The sequence below is a fragment of the Lagopus muta genome, chromosome 21 (assembly GCF_023343835.1).
Source record: "Lagopus muta isolate bLagMut1 chromosome 21, bLagMut1 primary, whole genome shotgun sequence".
Taxonomy (NCBI): domain Eukaryota; kingdom Metazoa; phylum Chordata; class Aves; order Galliformes; family Phasianidae; genus Lagopus; species Lagopus muta.
The window spans coordinates 1,322,601-1,341,105 of record NC_064453.1 but is presented as its reverse complement, the minus strand read 5'-3'; the positions used below and the strand labels follow the sequence as shown (position 1 = coordinate 1,341,105).

The window sequence follows — 18,505 nt, the reverse complement described above, 5'->3', positions numbered from 1 at the left end:
GAGCTGATCAGACGTTGTGGCTCTGCTGGGAGCTGCGCCAGGCTGCACAAATCCTCACCGCCATTTGACTTCACTGCGGGCTGTGGTGCCACGTTTTGCATGCAGAGAACGTGGAGGATGCTGGCGTCCTCTGTTCATTGTTTCCCTTTGAGTCCCCATTTAGCTAAGGATGTGTGTGGAGGGATGCTGGTACCGTCCGTATGAACAAGGCTGGCCAGAGAGGTGGCAGCAATGTGAGGAGATGGTTTTCTTTACTCAAGGTGCTGTACCAGGTGGTATGAATGCAGCCAGATTTGTGTTATGCAGCAAACTTAAGCTCGAGTGAAGTCAGCTTCCTTCCTTCAGCCCCCAAAGGGATGAGAGCAACAGCATCTGTATGAACTCGAAGATGATGGGCTTTCCTGGCGGGAAGGGCTGTGGCCTGGCACGATGTGTGAGCAGTGTGGGTGGGTGCTGCTGTGAAAGCCCTCGGTACAGGTGGCAATGCAGCTTACAGATCCTGGCTCCTCATGGTTTTCGTGATTCAGCAGCCAATTTGCTGCCTGTCCTATGGGGCAGATATGGCAAGCTCTGTTTCTAGGATCATTAAAAAAAATGTGAGAGAAGAAGGAAAAAAAGCATAGACGTGTTTATCTAAACATTCATTAAATATTAAGTTTGCTACACAGTCGTTAAATATTAAGTACAATACAATAGCTCCTCATGATGTCTCTGACTGGTGATTAATTTTTAAAGGGAGCTGAGTGGGAAGGGATTAAAGGCACCACAAGTGGCTTTGCAAAGCAGGAGATGCACTGACACACTGCAGTAACTCTTTTCAAGGGGAGCTGGCTGAGAAATCTTGTACTTCTTTTAAGGGTTCTCAGTGCCTGCAGTGCATGTAATGAGCCTTCCCCTGAGAGCTTTTAAATCAGTCAGCTGGGACTGCAGGTGAGAAACCAGAAATGCACAAAATGCTGCTTAGAAAATGAACCATCTCTGATGGGAGGAGTGTGATGGGGTGGGCATTAACAACTCAAAAGCAGGGAAAAAACTTGGTAGATTTTCCTGACTAACATTCTTGAAAAGCACTCTTCTCTCTTGGTATGTTGGTTGGAGAGCAGGCACCAAAGTCTGCTCTCATTTAGCCTGGTGTAAGTAAGCACAGGGTAGGGAATGAGGATGACTTGTACTAAATTATACAGGCTGGGCAACTGAATGCCCACAGCACTGAAGTCAAGAAGCTCTCTGCTGATTTACTAAGCTGTTAAGCCACCCGATGAAATTTCATCCCTATACATATTTAGTTCCACAGCCGCAGTCTGCCAGGAGCATTAGTCTGCTGGTAACTGCTGTCAAACAAAGTTGGGACATTGTCTTGTGGAGGAAATCTGCACTCCTGGCATTGTATCCCCATGACAGCTGCTGCTGCTGTTCCTTTGTCTTAGAGGTCTCTGTTTGGAATCTGCTGTTTTAAACTTTGTTATTGACAGATCTGCTTCCTAACGCTGTCTGGTGTACAAACGTACCCCAAACCTTTCTTTTTGGGATGTTCAAGTTCTCAGTCTGCTATGGGTTGCTTTTGATGCTATGATAGCCTGCTGGTAGGTCAAACCTTTGAGTCCTGGATAATCACAGAAATAGAACACATCCTGGGAAAACTACAAGGAGATTAAACTGGTGGTTGTAAAGAACTTTGTAAAACATGGGTGAAAAGTGGTGTGTGTCACAGGAGAAGTTTTAATCTTTATGGCCCAACCCAGTTACTCTGGATCTTGATGGATTTTGTAAAATGTGGCTTTACTCAAGATTCTCAGTAAGGCCTTGAAGAGGTGATGGTCTTAAATCTTCCCTTGGCTTTGCAGTGCGTAACTATAGATGTTTTGATACAATAAGCATCCTGCATACCTGTGCCTGCATACCTTTATGCACTCAGAAAGCCAGCATGATATCCTTCTGCACCGGGCTATTTTCATCTGTTTCCCCCAACAAGAACAACAGTGCAGAGGGCTGCAGGCTCCCTGATGGAGAGCAGGATTAAGATGCACTTGAACAAGATTATAAGATAAGAGTTGTCACTCCATTAGAGAAAGCAATAATCCTTTTGTTTATATTCTAGAGATTAAAGCAGCAACAGCACAAAACCCCCAAAGGTCACCACACACATGCTTTGCTCTCGGTTATTTTCTGTAATTTAACTGTGGGATTCAGCAGCGCAGTTGCATAAATTAGTTAATTCTCCAACTCCTTGCTCTGGTAATAAGATGGATCTGTTTACTCTGGAGACAAATAGGTGTGCTTGAAATTGAACAAAGGCCCTCGAAGGGAACGAAGTGTTTCCAGGGAGTATTAATAGCTTGGAAGTAACGGTGTTTCTTGGCTGCTGAATCCACGTGTGTTTCTTGAGCGCCTGGGAAGGGTTCTGCAAGGCTTCTGTTCTCCCTGTCTGTGCTGCCATAGGTGCAATGTACATGCCTCTTGGCAGTAATTACCTCTAATAAGCTTGTGTTCAATCGAAAAGCAACTGTCTTGGCTGATAAGGACAAGCCAAACTTTTCTGACACTTGAGAAGGAAGAACTCCATTCAGGTATGAGCAGATGCTGCCTGTGGGTCCACATCCAGAGTGTGCACACCGAGTGTCCCCCTGTATGAAGCACTGTGCTGCCCTGAGGTTTGTGAGTCAACATCCATCTGCCTCTCTGATGCCACATCCTCTGATAAAAGACTCAGGTCTAATAGTTTTTATCTGAAATTTCCTGTGCTGAGCTGTTTCAATAGCATTGCACAGCCAAACTTCGCAAGTACAAGATTTTCTAGATGGAAACTGCTGAAATCAATGTCAGTTGCACCACATGTAACTGGGGAGCAAGACTAACATCTAAATAGCAAAATGTTTTGGCATACTGGGTTTTCCATCTCTTCCGACCCGCATTTAGACAGTCTGACATCTCAACTCACTCAGCAAGGAAGCTGCTGGGACAGGCTGGGGCACACCGGAACAAATGGCTGGAATGGCTGGTGCAGAACGGCCATCATCAGGTTTTGTTTCTGTGCTGGTTGTTTGCTGTGTTTGTTTGGAATGTAAGCTGCTCAGGCTGAGGGTGGTGCTGGCACGATGAGCATGATGGGCTGCATCTCTGCAGAGATCTCCCAGCACGGACAGAATGTGAGGAATAACAAACAGTGAGGTATAAAATAAAGGAGGCTGTTGCAGCATCATGGTAGGTGTCCTGCCAACTTGTGTGTTATGCACACAATGGTAACCAGCCTGCTTTTTCTCCTCTGTTAGTATTGAAACTGACTGCTTTTGTTTCCTCTTGTTCCTTCCCTACTTGACAAGCAAATGGGGATAAGAACACATTGTTAAGGGATAAGTTATTTGGCTGCACTAAGTTTCTAAATCATATTGGTTTGAACTAAGTTCATCAACCAGGCATGGAAACATTAATCACCCAGAAAAATAACACGCAGTGAAATGACTTTTCAAAATGTCGTTGGTATAATTATCATCTTGGCCATTACATTAAATGCCACCATTTATAACTGTTACGTTTAAGTATGCAAACAGTAATTAACTTGGTAATGAAATGAGGACCCCTGTGCCTCTCTTCCCTCAGCTAATTTGCATGTTAATTATCATTAGCAACCAGGGAAACAAGTTATAAACAACTTAATTAGCAGCTTAATCATTTTTACAAGAAAACGCGCTGCACTTTGATACATGAGCAGGAGTGAGATTAATGGAGGCGGGCGGCCGTGCAGCCGCTGCAGGCAGCCCAGGGACACCCAGCTGTGGGCGCACGCTGTGCTCGGCTGCCTGCGCCCTGCTCACGGGGCGCCGGCCCTGCAGAGGCTCCGTCAGCTTTGGGCAGCAGTTGCTTCTCTCTGCCATGCCTGCTTTATGTGGTGGCTTTGGGCTGGCGTTGGGCGCTCAGCCTGGCAGCGGCCCTGGGTGTGAAGTTTGGGGTTCTGCGCGTGCGCCGAAATCCTCGATGGACAAATACGCAGATGGGGCTCTCTGTGTTGCTTATACAACGGTTAAGATGTCAGTGTGGGAATTAGTCCCCATTAGTCTGCCAAGAGCACTTCTCATCTGGTCAAGAATCAATCATTTGATGAAAGGCAATAGAAATTTTGTCATAACACGAGGAGACATCGTCTAAGGAGGTTGTGGAATGTCTGTCATCAGAGCTTTGGGGAACGGGTTAGATAAACATCTGCAGGAGGTGCTTTGGGTGCTGTGGAGCGAGCTGCAGGAGGGGGCAGAGCTGAGGGCTGAAGGCAGACGGTTTCTGTGATGTGGTTGCAGAATGACTGTAACGGTTACAGGGAGATGTGCAGGCTGGCAAAATCACTGCACGGCTGGCCTAAGGTCAGGCTGCCTCCCTTCCTTCCACAAGAACCGAAGGATTCTCACTGTTAGGCTGAGTAAAGCAATACCTGCTCGGATGAAGTTAAACTCAAAGGGCGATACAGCCGTGGTGCTGCTCTCGTTGCTGGCAGCGCGACGCCCATCCTTCTGCCATGACAAGGCTTTGCCAGTAGAGGGCGCCAGTGCACTATTTGTAAGGACAAGGGCGTCCTCCAGAAACCTTGAATTTCTTATTGTAAGCGACTTGCTGGGGCCGGCACAAAAGGAGGGAGCTGCTACTTGTGAGTTTGCTTGCGAAGTTCTGCTGACACAGAAGGAAGCTGTGGGGGGCACCTCCATTTTTTTTTTTTTTTTTTTTTTCCCCCCAGACCAAAACATTTTGATTTTGGACTTTTGCATTTGTCTGCTGGCACATCACTGGCCCTTAGGAATTGAGGATAGGTGATAACGATGGGCAGAGCTCTGAAAGCCCCCGGCTCAGCTGGGCTCTGAGTTGCTGTATGGGAGTGAAGAAGTTCAGTGAGTTCTGTGGAGCTGATGGCTGTATTTCTGGCTCTGGGTGACAGCTCAGGGAGATGTAATGCTGCAGGAGCTGCTTCCTCTCAAACTGGGACTAGGAATTTAGCCAAATGTTTTTCTTCTCAAGAGCTTGTGTAATTTATAATAATGCAGAACATCTCAGAGAAGCACCCTACAGAATGCTTTGGTTTTTGTGTTTGTAGCTGCCTTGCCTCCCAAAACCTCCTGCACCCCCAGCCCAGCCCTGCTCAGGCAATGCCCAGCCCGTGGGGCACGGCTGGTTCAGCCCTGGTGCATCACATCTCCTCTGCCACTTCCCCACGAGCAGCAGTGCCTGCGGAATGGCAGCCAGGGAGCAGACAGCTTCCTGTGCTATGTTCCATAAATTCTTTATCAGCTCATGTAATCAAATAGCAGGGCTGGATGTTGACTTTGTTACGGTACCTGGAGCAAATCTCTATATGTTAATTTAAAGCCATAAAACTACAGCTTAGGGTTTCAGCATCCTAATTGAAACTTCCTCTTCTTGGAGGCATTCATGCCACAGCAGAATAATAATCATCATAAAAAAGCAAGATGCTGATAAAATGAAAGTGCATTGTTTCAAGTAACCCATAAATACCAGGAAAACTCCTGACACCTGATGCCAAAAGGCAGCGATGGTGCAGGATCCCCGCTGGACATTCTGCCTTTTACCAGCAGTCCAATGGAAGCTGCATAAGAAAATCTCTTTGTCCCACAGTGTCTCTTAGGACTGGAGATAAAATAGATGGAGTTGGTAGAGATAACCTGGTCCTTTGGTGGGCCTGCTGAGTAGGCTGCAACCAAATGCCATAGCAGATCAAAGGGAAAGGTAAATTATAGATTGATAGATGCCTTTAGTTTATAAGTTATTAAGCACCAGGTAACAGGTTAGATTAATATTGTGCCCGGAGGTTTCTTTTTTTATCCCTTCTGCTGCTTTTCTCTCCCTCTCTCTTTCTCTCTCTCTTTGTGAATTGGTGAAAACAAAATATTTTTCTAATTAAGTAAATCTACAGTGCTTGCTAATGGGGCCCGTCTGTGTGCTTGTCATAGGGCACAGGGAGAACTGGAATAATGATTTTATTTTTTCATTAAATAGAATTATAGGCAGTTACTCAAAGCAACTGTGAGTCTAACTGAAAGAAAACCATTTCTTCTTAATTTACTTTCACGGTTCTGGATGATAAAAGAGTGTGTTAGCTGGAAATTAAATAAAAAACACAACATGAAGAAGCTTGAAGTACTGTTGCTCAGGCACAGGTGGGCAGGAGGAGCACAGTAGTTTTCCTGCCAACTAAGGCCTTCCTCTTTGCCCTCACAGGTGCCTTTCTGCTCTCTGGCCCTCCCCAAGCTTTGCTTCCAGCTTCCCCCATTCAGGGGCAGCCCTTCGTGTCATTCACTCCCAAACCATTTCAGTCACCTCCTGCAGGGTCAGACTTCCCCTGCCTGTCTGTGGCAGATAAGGCATGTCCAGGGACGTGGGCCTGGGCAGGGGGTGCCAGCAGCCATCCGAGCAGGGCTGGGGGTCTGAGCTCCTATGGATGCTTTGCAGGTGTGCTGCTCTGCTGTCCCTGGGCTGGCTGGCTTTCTGCTCTCTCACTCGGGCTGCAGTGGGCAGGTGAGGCTTGACTTATTTTTTTCTCAACCCCGAGTGCCCCAGAAAACTGTAGGAGCTGCAGAGGCATGTGAGGGGTTAAGAGAACGGGAACTGATTAATTCCACGGCCAGGGTTCTTATCTGGCCCTGCGCTGCCTCTGAATGGACACATCTGGTCGGGTCACAGCATCAAGCGATGGCTGCAGCGCCGAGGCAAGGGTCTGTTTCCACTAACCATTTCTGCTACTTCTTACACTAAGTACTTCCTTAAAAAGGCACAGGATAATGTTTCACTGTGGCTGCTGTTAGATTTACGGGATCCCATTTGCTCCGACTCTTGGATTCACTCAGCCCAGGACAAGATTAAAACCAACCCTTCAATTTCCTTTTTTTCTTTAGGAAATTAATTGTGGCTTTTCTGCTAATGAAAGTCCAGAGACACTAGCTTATTCCAGCCCTCTGCTGGCTCTGTGCTTGTTTACTATATCTTCAAGGTGCACCTGAAGGAAACAAGAATTTAAAGCAGCAAGGCTGCTGTTGGCAGCTATGTATGTAACTATGATTGTCAGCTTTTTCGAATGTGTATGTAGGGAAGCTAAAGCAGGGCTTGGACTTGTCACCTCAGGATCTGTTTGAATCTTCATCTTCTGTTTGAGAATGAAGAAAAAGGCAGTGAAACCTTTCAGAGAAACAAAAAGGATTTTGAGGCCATCCAGTCATGTCTGTGATCCTGTCAGCCTGCGTCGTTCCAGTTGCATATTTATTTCTTAATGTTGCATAATAGCAACATAAAGAAGACATTTCAAAAGAACATTGGAAGCTTCTCTTCTGCTTCTACTGAGTACTTCTGGAAAATGCTTTTGTAACTAGCTGGACCTGAGAAGAGCTTCTTACCAGCTGTTCTGCTGCTGATGCATGCAAGGGAAGGACCTTTCCTGGTAACACCTCGTGGTTAGCTGTGCCGTGGGACCATTTGGAGCACAGGACAAGATACCTGTGTTTTCCCATCAGTAGACTTAGTTGAGAATTTTCTGACAAAAAGGGTTTTCACTGGAAAATGTTGGTTCAGCCAAAATTATTTTTCTTTCCTCTCATTCCCAGCAAACACTGGCTTCTTTGTTTCCTCCTGCTGCTGGAGAACCTGGGCCCAAGGGTCAGCAGTTCCAGTGCTGTCCCAGCACGGCCGTATCAGTTCCTCCTTTGGAAAATCCAAAGTGTTCCAGGTTGTCTGGAAAGCTGGACACCATAAAATCCCCTTGGAGGCGAGTGAGCTGTGACTCTGGGACTCAACTGAACCCTGCCTTGTGCTGGGTTTGCCAGAAGAAGTTGTTGAGGTTTTTAGTTTATTTATTTTCAGTCAGTGTCTGCCCTGATGGGCTTAGTTAAAGGGAATCCCTGCTCAATGGGTTCTGTTCTTTCCTGAGTCACTGCTCTGGGAAGGAGGGCTGACCAGGCCGTATATTTAGGGGCCATTTTAGGATTGGAAGCATGCTTTCAGCCCAATTTGGGGAGATGAACAAAAGGAAAGAGAAGAAGTTGCTGAATCTGTTGTTCATATTAGTGGGAGACTTCTCCCTCTCTGAACATCCTGCCTGAGCGCTCTGACAAGTCAGCAACATCCTCTCAACTACCTGAAAAATGCTTCTTCCAAAGATGTCTCCCAAATTTTTTAATACCTTCCTAATCTGAAGTACAATTTTTCTCCTGTATAATCGCTATATTAAAATTTAATACAGTATTAATGTAACATATTTGATGGCAAACTGGATATTATTCTGAACTTTGCTGCCTTGCAGAAGAGCAGGAGAGGATTTAATGCTTCCCAGGCAGTGGGTATCAGAAGCACCTGGTGTCTGCTGCCACACAGAGCAATCCTCCGTGCTGGAAGCGTGCTGGCAGGTTGCAAGCAAATGCTCCAGAGAGCAGATGTCTGGGATCTGTGCTGCTCGTCCTTCCCAGAGCACAGAGCTGTGCTCAACTCAGTGCTCGTGATGCTTCCTTCACCTGACTTCTCCTATTTTTATCCCAAGCCCTTGGAGCAGGACTGAGCCCTGCAGAAACGATAGCTTAAAAATGCAGGATTATTGTTGAAAGTTATTGTTGTGTACTTTCAATTTTGAAGCTATGCATTTCTAGTGTTCAAGCTTTCGACCACAACATTAGCATTTAAATACCAACATGCCAAAGCAGCAGCTCTATGCAGAATGCCGGAACCCTCAACAAAATCTGAGTGGTTGACAAAGCCCTCAAACCTCAGATCCACTTAGAGGCAAGAACAAGGGAAACAAATATTTCCGTGCAGGTCTGCTTCTGGTGGTGCCCCAGCCCTTTGCTCCATGGGCTGACGTGAGTGTGTTCCAAGGAGTGAAAAGCAGCAGGAGCTGCTTCTTTTACAATGTTTTTTTTAACTGGAATCACCGAGTAAAATATTCTCACCTGGAAAGAAGTCTGTGCTGAGGTGTAGGGAGGGGAAAGAAATTAGAAAAAGAAAATAAAGAAATAGGCAGTGGGTGGCAAAAGGGAGAGAGGTACACAGCGGTGAGTGTGAAGGATGACTTGGAAAGTAGAGGGATGCTATTGAGGAACAGCAGTAGGAAGGAAAAGGGGGGCCGAGGGGAAAAGCAGGAGACATGGTAAGTTAAGTAAATTCACATTTATTTCTGCAAGAATTTGCTTCAAACGCTCTTCCTGCCCTCACTGAACGTTCGCTGTTTGGACGCCCTCCACCGCGGGCGGAACAAAACGGCTCTGTTGGAGCACCAGTGTGAGGTGACCGCCGGGTCAGCGCAGGCGGCCGCGCACACCGAGCTCTGCCAGCGCTGCCACGGCTGCTGCGGGGCACCTTGCTCTGCTTGGAGCCATCTCCCAGCTCCTGGGCCTGCAGGGCAGCCAGCTCTGATCCGCAGGGAGCAGCGGTTGCGGTGAGGTTTATTGGCATCGTCTCGATGGTGTTTAAATGCGTGATGGACAAGCTAGACCATACAGCTGTAATTCTACCCTGCGCTGCCAGTCAGATGTGTTCGGAAAGAGATGGTCCCTGTTTAAATTAGGCCTTGAATATCTGTACAAATGAAAGGGTTTTCAGCACCAAGGAGGACAGAATTATTTTTACCCTTAGCTAACCTCACTGTTGCCCGCGCACCAGATAGCAGATATGTTCCAGCTTATTGGGACTACAACCAACCTATTGTTTTGGTCCAGTGTGAGCTGAAGTGAACAATGGGAGACATTGTTGAGGGTCTGCTGCTGAAGGTTTTTAAATGCATGTTATGCTGTGAAGGCACAGGGCATCTGCAGTGTAACTGTCTGGAGACGTTGCTGCACAGTCTCGAGGAGTCTCCTTTACACATAAATCACTCTGTTTTAATGAGGACTTCCAGCTTCCATTGCTGTAAGTTTAGGGGCTCCTCTAGACAAAAGCTGCAAGAGTCTAATGGTAATTATCTGTTATATTTTATCTACTGTACTCTCGTCATGATTGTGCTGCTCTGAAATTGCTGTTTGCACATCCTGTAGGCAAGGAATGTTAGCAAACAGGACAGCCATATTCTGTTTAAGACTGCCATATCTTTTCTGGGTCAGTCGCGTCCATCCCTTAGAAATGAGCGTAAGGTCTTCCTTTCTTCCAAAATACACTGCATAAGGCTATTTAAGGTAAGAGCTGGTTCACTTCTGTGTACATTACAAGAGATCATTTCATCAGTATGCATCACTTGGTCCTTGACATGTGAGATCTGTAATTTTTTAAAGAAAGTTTAGAAATTTGGTTTGAAGTTGCTTGCAAAACTGATCTGCTTTAGCACCCACAGAGAGACTCTTACAGATGAGTTCTGACTTGCTTTCTGCAGTAGGTTGATACCTTCCCTGCCACGTGAGCTGGAAGGAACGCTTTGTGTAGGGCAGGGTGATGGGCACCCGGGGCAGCCTAACACTCAGCCAGCGCAAGCCTTGGTGCCCAACAGGCCTTCCAGTAGGGATCATCTCTCTTTTGAACACAAGATCTGCTGGCATTTCAATTGTGGCTGCTACCCCGTATCTCTGGCATCTGCAGAAGTGTTGAAGCGTGACGGTTTGCTAGTAGTGCTCAGTCCCTTCATGAGAGCACTAGAAACAGGGACAAGAGTTCAGAATACGACTAACATTTTATACAGATTTTTGAAATGCAGCTGACTTGTTTGACTTTCCCACTGGCAATCAGGGTCCTCTAGCCAGGATGCTCTGAATCTCTGCAAGTAAACCAGGACCCTGTTACCAGAGCTTGGTACCTTAGTTTCAGCCATCAGTTACTGAAAGTGGAAGAGGCTGAAACATGGGATGCTTCATCTTATGCCATTCATCTGTTCTCTCTGAAGTTGCTGCTGAGCCCTGAAGCTCTGGTAAGTAATACAGCCAGTCCACGACAGAATGCTGCTTACAGCTGGATGACATTTTACACACGTTTAGAGTGTCTCACAAGATGTTCTCCAATTAGTCATCATCACTCACAATATGTTTTACATATTACCACACAGTTTACAGTCAGTCAGACTAATACAATTGCAGTGCAGCTGCTCACAGCAAGACACAAAGGTTATGGCACTGTGTACATAAGCAAGCTGTGAAAGTTACAGCCATCCAGCTCCTTTACCCTCTTGTGCTTTTAAAAGCCAACAGAAGCAGAAACAAATAGTGAGCACGCCTCTCATTTCAGCCCTGGAAAAACATTTGAAAGCATGGAGTGAAAGGAGGGATTTTGTTTTTATAATTTGATTCCCATTGCTGCAGCTGCAGCCAAAACCTTTGGATTCTGGAAAAAGTTCAGAAAGTGCTGCTTTTTGGAAGAGGTGGTGTTTATTGGAAAATTACATCTTGCCCACTAAAAGCTGACAGTGTAAGTACTCCAGTCTATTAAAAGCTGCAGAAGACACCATGAAGAGTTTATTTAACGATTGCTACAGATGGGCTTTGGGAACTTGGAGCCTGGCATTGGCATACTGGGTCTGAGATTCAGTTCTGAGGACACAGAACCCATCGCTGTTGTATTAGTGACTTCCCTCGTCCACCTACATGGTTACAGCAGAACTGCTGCTGCAGTTAGGCTCTGCCTGGTAATGTGGCACATTTTCCTAAAGAAATGAGAAAGTACAGAGGTCAGCACAGCAGCTCTGTGTGAGGGGCTGAGCTGTGACCAAGGACGCCCAAGATTGAGCCTGAGAGCAGCGTCTGGCTCAGACCTGGGTTTGACCCTGTGGAGTTTCCTGGAACTCCCTGAATTATGGAATAAAAATACCTCATGGAAAGAGAGGAACCACTGCCTCAGAAAGGTTATGCCAAATCTAAACTCCATTAAATCAGATTTCAGCTGCTCTGTTCACTTCAGTGGTGCCCACTGTCTTTGAGTTCTACACATGTTGACCATTAATACCAAGTTCTTGTGGCATGGGAGCAGAAGTGTGAAGCTCGATGTCCTGCTTTGGTTCTGGACGAGACTTCAAGGACCCACGTGGGTTCTGCTCCTTGTCCCTGTGAGTCACCTGGCAGAGGACCAGCTGCAGCTATCCAGAAGCCACGCTCCTCTATGAATTCTCTCTTCTCGTTTGCTTCGCTGACTCTTGTGTCCTGGCCTCAGTTGTCATTTCTGTGCTGTTGAGAGGAGCTGCCTTCCCCCGAGCATCAATTGCACTCTCACCATAGCGAGCAGCGCGCGCATGTTATAAAGATGCCAATGTCACAGCTGTTTAGAGTGAATTCAGTGTAATTCAGTTTTACAAGAAGTGCTAGGCTAAATCGAAATCAACACTGCTTTCAGCAAAATACAGTTATAATTCTTTTGGCCTGCTAACAAAGTATGTGTTGCCATGTTTGTCTTTCGGAAGCAAAATAAAATATGACATTTACTGACAGCCTGCTTCAAAAGTGGGAAGGCCTGATCTCTCTTATGTGTAGAGACTGGAGGAAATCCTCTCTTGCTTGCACTTCCCTGCGAAGAGCTGCCCCAGTGCACAACCACAGTGACGGGAGCTCGGGCAGCAGGCATGGCTGTAGGCTCTCACAGAAAGATGAATTACTCTGCTGGACTTGTGACTTTCAGGAGCAGTATTTTCAGCATTTAGCTCAATTTAGCTCTATGAGAATTTCTGGTAACTGGCATGAAAGTCAAGTAGAATTTCAGTGCTTAGCTTGAAGCTGATGGAGGGGCAGGAGTGCTGTGGGTTTTTATCCTTCTCTGCTTGGTTCAAGCTGCTTCATGGCCCTGAAAAGCATCAAAGGCAGCTGTCATTCTGATAAGAGTTTTACAACTGAAAACTGGAGAATTCAAATTAATGGTATGAATTGAATACTGTGAAGAATCCTGTGTGACTCTTTGGACATCATGGAGAACAACCCTCAGATCCTGGAAAAAGAGAGAAGAGTTGTGGATGCAAACATAAATTTGTTCTCTCTCTTCCCCTTGGGGGAATTCCCTTGCCTCCTTACCTCTTGGGGCTCTGGGCTCTCTCCCACCCCTCTGCACACTCTCCCTCAATGCTTTCCCTTCAGGGCATGTGCCAGAAGCAGGCACCCTCCTGTGCTGCCCTCTTCAGGTATCTGGGAAAGTTCACAGCTGAGACAATGTTGGCTGCACTCCTAGCATTATTTTGTGCCTCTTCAAATCTTGTTATGTTACTTTATTGATAAATAGTCATAATAAATGCTTCAATAGTGTGAAGATAGGTCACTACTCATCATCATCAGGCTGTGAAAAGGTCATAAATCTGGAGTAAAAGCCACTCGTTTGGTTGGAGAATCCAAAGCTTCACTATTTAGGATTCATTTCCACCATCCTCCTCAGTTAATCATTCTGTAAGTCCTCACAAATATCATAGGCAAAAGGAAAGAATGGCCTCTTCTTGCTATGCCATAAAAGGTGTGATGCTATGCCATGAGTTTTTACTTCTCAGCTCACACGTGAAACATTCAGCAGCAAACCAGAGGCTGCAGTGTGAAGTTTCTTGCTGACTGCACTTCCTAGGCCAGAAAAGGAGGCAAGCACAAATGGATTCCAAGCAGATCTAATCTTCCAGAAAAGAAGACATCAAGAGTCACATCCGTACAGATGTGTTGATGTATTTTCTCTTATGGCTTTGTAAAGTCTGTGTCAGCAATTCAAATTTTAAAAATATGGGGCCGTACTCCTCTGCATCAGCACCCCAGCAAGACTTAGAACAGGCTTGGCTGTTTTATTGTTCTATCAAGATGATCAGGAATTTATGAAAAGAGTCTTGTGAAAGACAGTGAAGTAATGACAAATGGGTCTTGAAGACTTCCATACTAGGAAAAAAATAACATAAAACAATGGGAGACAAGCACACGTTGTATTGCCATTAGAAAGAAAGATGAGGAACGCATAAAGCCAAGTACCTGAAATAGCTGCAGTGCCTGCGCCGTGCCTGAGTCCTGCAGGACCTCGCTGCGGGTCTGCTGCACTTCTACAGGTGGAACCACTGCAAAATAGGAGTTAGTGTTGGCCAAGAATTCGTTGTCCAGATGTGCAAGATATTATTTCGTCTTTAAAATGCCAGTTTTCCTTGCGGGAAGGGTTTCTGACATTCTTGACTTGGATTGTGTTTTGGAAAAATGCTTTGAGTTTGTCAAAATATGTTATTTTGATATTTTAAAAAAGAAATAGTCTTTTTTTCTTTGTAGCTTAAATTACTTGTTGCTTTGAAGCTAGTGAATTGAACGTATTTAAAAATGTTCAAAATGTTCAAATGTTCAAAAAATGAAATGCTTTGAAATTACAGAAAAGATGTTTTGGCTGACAGAAATGATATTTTTTTTTCAAATATTTTCTTCAGGAATTTCTACATTTCTAGTTCTGGTGCATTTAGTCTGATTGGTTTTTTTCCCATATTTTGAGTGTTTTTCTCGTAAAATGTTGTGAAGTCCTGCCTGTAGAGCTAACATCCAGCGCTCTTGCAGCATTCACCCCTTCCAGGCCCATGAGAAATACCCTGTGCTACCCTGATGGTGAGCGATGAGATAGACAGGGTTTCCAGCTGGCCAGTGAGCAGCCCTACTGCAGGCAGCGTCCCGAGCCGGAGCTGAGCTTGGCTCAGCAGGTGGAAAAGGAGCCTGTCCTTCCTGCCCCTGGGGCTGGGTCAGCTGGGATAGCTGGTGCAGCTGGGTACTGAACACTGAGCTATAAATTCACCTACAAGGGATGTCATTCACGTGGCTTCTTTCCCTCATTTTTACTTTCTCTCCAAAGGGAGTCGATATGAGCAAATATAACTCTTTTTTTTTTTTTTGGCAACTTGAATAGCCCAGATGGTTGCTATGCTCCCTTACTTAGTTACAGAAAGGCCAGACTTCAATTGCCATCCACTTGGAATAAGAGTGGGCAGATCTGTGGTTCCAGAGCTGCATGCCGCTATCGTGCCAATGCAGGAGGAGGTTTGTCCTGTACTGCTGCTGTCCTGCTTGAGAGAGGAGGTGAAATCTGGGGATGCGTGTACTCATGCTCAGTGAAACCCAGTGAGCTTTGCTGGGGATGGGGAGGAGGGAGGTGGCTGTGGGGTGCTGAGCTGTGCTTCTCAGGGCTCCAGCAGGAGTTCAAATGAATGTATTCAGGGGAGCAACCACCATGATTGATTTATGCGCTAGCTTTGAACCAGAAACTATATAAGCAAGCAATAAATCATGGCACTGGAGGAACACAGAAGCTATTGCCTGCGACTAGGCAAGTTATGAGAAGGAAATAGAAAAAAAAATAGGAAAAAAAAAAGGAAGAGAAAGAGAGTTGTCTATTTTTAATAAATTGTTTGAGCTCCGGCATTAATGGGCTAGGCTTTGCCTTGGGATTAGGAGCCACCTTGGGAACCAGTGAGCGCTATCTTTGCCTTCTCATAACCTCATTAACTCCATAATGTTAAACACATTCCCGGCCGGGTTTGCTGGTCGTGGCTCTGCTGCCTCCCTCGCAGCACCGCAGCCCAATGCACAGGCACCTCTGTGAGAGCCCTGCATGAATGGCAGCGATCCCCTCTTAGCTGTTATTGTCTCTGCCTTCAGATAGCTAAGCAGGTATACACTTAAGTCCAAGATAAACACTTCCTTGGCCTCTCATTTATTGCAGATATAAACTCCTATAAAGCTCGCCACTGTGCTGGCTATCATGCCCTCTATCGCCTTTTTGCAAAATGTAATCCATAAAATGCTTTCATGGTAACCTTATACATCGGCAACCAGTGATAACATCTCTAGGCCCCCGTGACAGACAGGAACTCGCAAGCATGGAGTTAATAATGCAAACTTTCAAAAAATGAAACTGGCAGAAAGAGACGAGGAGGGGAATAAAAGGGGCCGGTGTGGCTGTAATTGGGACCATGTGAGCTTCCTTAGAGAGGGATTAAGGGAAAGAGACAGGCCTCGCCCGCGAAGATTAGTTTCAATTAGACGGGCTGGAGGCGAAAGTCAGGACTTGGTGAAAGATTAAAACAAGAAGGGAGAAAGTTTCCATTGCTTTTGCTCCAGGCCTACACAAGAGGGTTCAGTGAGATCATGCTAATTGAAGGCAAAGCTTGCGTGGAAGTTAGGAAGAACTCGCATTAATTGATTCGATGCTGTGATTTTTTCTTTATCCGCAGTGTTCTTTTGGGTTGTTCTTTTTTTCAGTCTTTTTTTTTTTCCCCTTTCAAAATGCAAAGAGGGAGAGACCGTGCCCAGAGCTCTGCGTGGATGAAGGAAGCAGGAGGGCCGGTGGTGGACGGGTCCTGATGGCACTGCAGCCCTGCTCAGGTTAGCATCAGCCAGCACAGCCAAATTGGTGGTGTCACCATTCCTGCTGCACAGCTGAGCGCCTTGTTTCACAAATTAAAAAGTCTGTTCCATCGACAGATTTGTTTTTCCTGCAAGACAGTCTAATTTAGAGCATTAATTAAAAGTACTCTCAGAAATGTACTGTATGGAAGTCAAGCAGGCTTTGCTTTTTCCAGCTCTAGGGCTGAGTGGAGATGACACACGATTTCCTCCCAGCCACCATAAGAAGGAGCTCTTCAGGATGTGGCCAGCAAGTTACTTCAGTCCATCTCTGGCTGAGAGAATAAAGCGTAGGATAACTGTGGTGCTAGTGAGGGCAAGGAATTCCTTTTCTCCTCCTTCCTCCCTCTCCTCTGCTTCCAATCTGAGTGAAATCAGAAGCAGTGGAATCACAGAAGTCACAGTGGTGAGGATGGGTCCATGCCATCGCCCTGCAGCTCTGCTCTCCGCGCTGCGCTCCTCGGTGCTTTGTCTGGTTTGCAGCACAGTGAGCACTGACATTACAATTACACCATTTCCTTTAAGAGGAAACTATTCCAAATATGAATGGGTTTTCATGTTAAGAATTTTCTCCCTTGCCCCCTTGATAATAGTGGAAGCTATAGGAAAACATATATCCAATCTTTCTATATTAGATCAATATTTTTATTCCATTAAGCTTGTCTCTGAGGAGCAAGATACATCATCTTTTGCCAGATTTCTGTATCAGATTGTCACTCTGTGGATTTTTGTTTCATAAAGCTTTGGAATTACAATGCCTACTCAATTATAGTTAAATGCATTTTCACAGCCGGCCAGAAAAACATTAGCACTAATCAAAAACATCGCGCCAACAGGGATTCCCAAAGAGGTTTTCTGTTTTGTTTTGTTTTATAAAAGTGTTCTCTCAGCTAGAAACATCAAAAGACAACCACGGATGTGATCTGCTAAAGAATGAGAGAAAGGATTTGTGATCTCGCTGCAGTGAGATCTGTCTTCCTTGCAGATGACAGTTGACACCAAATTTTTGCATTTAAGCCAGGATCAATACTCAGCAGGGGAGGTCACTCATGACAGCTCAAGTGCTGTAAGAGCAGCTCGCTCCCATCCTCGGGCTCTGGCTTCACATGGGCACTTATTTCATCTCGGTTTCTTGATTCCTGTTGCATTTTTCAAATTCACGGTGAAATCAGATACCAGGAGCTAATTGCTAGCTACCTTTCCATTTTTCATGTCGAGAAATGGAAGCGCTCTCTGTAGGATCCCCCTTGGCCACTAGATGACTCTGTGATGTTTTGGTCACCAGTGAAAGCAGGGAATGGCTCTGGAGCTCAGGCGGAGAGGAGCCCAGCTCGTGTCTGCAGTGACGATGTGTCCTCTCATAGGGGTCTCTTCTTCAACACCACGTATCGTTGCCATACATCGCAGCATCGCAGCCCTGCAGTGCTGCAGAACCCGGCCCTGAGCGCTGCAGGCACGGCTGGGGGACGCGAGGTTCAGGGTTTGCTGTGGGACCTCAGCCAGGCTCTTCCAGCTATTGGAGGCATTGCAGTGGATATGTGGGAGTGCTGCACTGTCTGAACATGCAATCTTAAAAGTTGTAAGACTGAGCTGTTGCTCAGATGTGAAACTGCTGAGCAGAACAAATTGACCTCATCTGCTGCCACTGCATGGCACCTAGACACAGACATCGCTTTGTAATTATATTTCTTTTAAATGGAAACGTTGACAACATTCCAGTTTTTCCTAGTCAAAACCCAGTATCCCTGATTTCCTCTCTCCACCACCCCGTCATGGTTGTGTTTTTGTTTTTTTTTTGACCTGGAGTTATTACATGGAAGCCTGATAAATGGATGCAATGAATGAATGTTTTCCAAATATCGTAGGAACTATTAAGAAAGTGGTTTTCCTTCTTCCCCTTTTTCCTTCCCACACTCCCCCACACACCCCACAACTAATAGCACACAAATAGCACTTCATGTAATTTTGGCTACTCTCCACTATTCCAGGCAGACTTCAGGAAATCTCTTGATTTATGGTTGGGTATCCAAAGGCAGCATGCTGCCTGCTTCCTTGAGGGGTGCCTATTGGTGACATCAAGTAAGTTGGAGGTGCAGTATTTCAAATAGGGAAAACCCATATTTTAGTCAGATAACTCCATGTTTATACTTATAAATTGATTTAGTAATGAAATGAGCTCCTTTCATGGTTCTCACTGGCTTTGGGGTCTTTGTTATGGTATACTCAGACTGTTC

General features: G+C 45.7%; 1 long non-coding RNA gene across 2 annotated transcripts in view; it reads left to right on the top strand.

Annotated features, from left to right (window-relative positions):
- LOC125703393 (uncharacterized) overlaps positions 1-18,505 on the top strand; it is a 54,073-nt gene that overhangs the window by 424 nt on the left and 35,144 nt on the right. Inside the window, exon 1 of one of the 2 annotated variants that reach the window (XR_007380848.1) lies at positions 16,163-16,250. The exons of the other annotated variant lie outside the window; for it this stretch is intronic. This is a non-coding gene — a long non-coding RNA (uncharacterized LOC125703393). Of the gene's footprint in view, positions 1-16,162; positions 16,251-18,505 lie in introns of those variants that run through there. 2 annotated transcript variants of the gene reach the window in all.